The following is a 2,598-nucleotide window of genomic DNA, read 5'->3' as shown; positions in this document are numbered from 1 at the left end:
TGACCCAGAATTCAGCATAAGAAACACAGAAGTCCCCTTTATTTTTCAGGACGGGATTACAATTTCATAATAGCTAGAACTGATGTGACAACAGTTTCATGCACATAAAACTGTAGGTTATATAATCTGGCAGTTAATAAATCACCTTTTCTTTCCTCACCACTAGATTACACTCTGGGCCTTCAAACAGAACCCAACCGAATGGACTGAATGCTGCTTGTGTTTGTGTGGACGAATTGACCTTCTCTGGCCTTTCCAGGAGCAAATGACGGAATCAAGGACTGCTGTTTGTTTGTCGGGTCTTCAGGGGGACGAGAGCATCGCAGACACGGCGGACAAAACACAAGACCAACAGAGTGGTAGCCGTGATAGCTGCTGGACAGCTGCAGAGCGTTGGAGATCAGAGACTACAAGGTGTGATTTAAAAAAACAAACAAACAGGCATCTGCAGAGCGAACCCTCAGGTTTGTCCGACTTCCTGCGGACGTCATAGTTGCAGTCACCGTCCGTCGGGTTGCCAGTCTGGATCTCTTTGGTCTCTTCCCTCCTCTGAGTCGGACCGTCAGCAGACACTGTGTCAGAGTGGAAGGCGGAGGAGGTGGGGGGTGGGGACTCCCGGGGTCTTCCGTTTAGTGAATTATTAAGGTTTACTAATACTTCATAAATCTCCTCTTTGTCCTGTCCATTACCGGCCTGTCACATCGTCTCGCCGCGCCGAGACTGACTCGCCTGCTTCATCTTAATGACAGAAGTTAAACTGTGTTCCAGAGGAGACGGGGGAGGGAAGGGGGGGTGGAGGGACGGGGGTCAGGGGGGAAGGGCAACAGCACTCCGCAAGTAGGGCCCCAGGGCTGGATGGTATGGTGAGGGTGCACGTCAGTTCACATTCTGTGCGCGTGTACGTGCGCGTGTACGTGCGCGTGCGCGTGCATGTTCTCCTCACTCAGAAAACTGAAGCGCAAACGTGAAGCGGAGGACGGCGACTGGATCGGAAGACATCGGCGCCGGTCGCCGCCTCCATCGGTGCCTCCTCATTAGCTCCCGCCGCAGCGTCCAGCCACGCAACCAGCTCCTTCTCTCCTCCTCGCACCCCCACCTCCACCCCCACTCCTGCCCCATCACCCCCTCCTCCTCCCAAAACAGCAAACCTTGCCTCAGTGCGTGCCTGGCGGACTCTCTCGGCGGTCTCGACAGCCGAGCTGGTCGTTGCCCCGAGCGCTGAGGAGCTGTCGCCTCCTGTTAGTGTCGCTGTGGCGAACCAGAGTCCTGCCTGCTCCTTGATTAGAGAGTGAGGTGGAAGGAGCGCGCGGCGTGTGTGTGTGTGCGGGCGGGGGGTGGAGGTGTGGGGTGGGGGGGTGGCGTTGACAGAGACGCCACTCTAACCCTCCTGCGCACCGAGCTGCTTTTAAAGATCAGTGATTTGGTCAATTGGCCTGGCAACTCCGATCTCGCTGAAGGTCACTGATGACTCAATGGACCAGCACGGCGAGGCGGCGCTGTCGTGTCCCTGAGTGGGTGTTTTTCTTTTTCTTTTTTTTTTTGTTAACGTGTGCATGCACGGGATGTGAGCCGCTGACAAAATCAATGAGGGGAAAATCTATAAAAAAGATGTGGATCAGGATGTCACAGGAGATGCTCGTGTCTCCCGGAGATCAGTATCATGTCACCGGTCCACTGGGTCATGTGACTGATCCGAGAGGTCAGGTGATTGGTCCGGTGTGCTCGCATGGCGTCTTCAGAGGGAGGGCCGGGCCACCGTGAAGCCTGCGTGCAAAGCAAAGAGGTTCTCAACACGATCACAGCCAGTGTTTGTATTTCTTATATTGATAGATGATGGTTGCATTTCAGGCTGTTTTTATTGGGTGGGGCATTTTCTTCTGGTACTGGCAGGAAATTCAAATATTAAATTAGGTTCTGCAGATGAAGAGGGCTGGGAGGAAAACATGAGAAATGAGGAAAAAGAGGGGGTGAGAAAACAGACCTGATTTACATTCATGCTTTGACATCTAAGAAAATGTGCAAAATAAGGAGATCAATGAAACTTTAAATAATCCCTTATTGATGTTTTCTACAATCAATCAATACTAATGTCTCTCGTCTGTGAGTGAACACCCCAGAAATGGGAAAAGTTCATCCCCCTTTCAACCTCCAACTTCTTTTGCTTGCTCCACCTTTTATGAAGTGGGTAATACAACCCACAGTTCTGCAGATCAACTGTTTGCGATGTCACAAAAGGCACTGATAACTCAGCGGTACTTCATCCCGGGTTAGTGGTAACACCCTACAGAATGACTTTCATCCCTTCTCTCCCCTGAGCAGCAGCTTTAGCAGGATGGCTATAGCACAGCGTTTCCCCTTCAAAAAAGTAAAACCAAGGTTTGGAGGCTGTAAACACACAGCTATATGTTTTCTTTAGATCCAAATAGTTTTTTTGGTTTGCAACTCATCAACTTTGAAATGTTGCACTTCAGAGTTTGGATCAGAGGCTAAACAAAAGAAAAGTTTTAGTCCGTTCACACCCTGTAACCTAAAAAAGTGATGGATGGTGACTGACCTTGTGACAAACTTTGCACCGCCAACTGTCTGTCAGTCTGTCTG

The sequence above is a fragment of the Nelusetta ayraudi genome, unplaced genomic scaffold (genome assembly GCF_046127955.1).
Source record: "Nelusetta ayraudi isolate G7.1 ecotype Tasmania unplaced genomic scaffold, CSIRO-AGI_Nayr_v1 ptg000042l, whole genome shotgun sequence".
NCBI lineage: Eukaryota > Metazoa > Chordata > Actinopteri > Tetraodontiformes > Monacanthidae > Nelusetta > Nelusetta ayraudi.
This window is presented reverse-complemented; position numbering follows the sequence as displayed.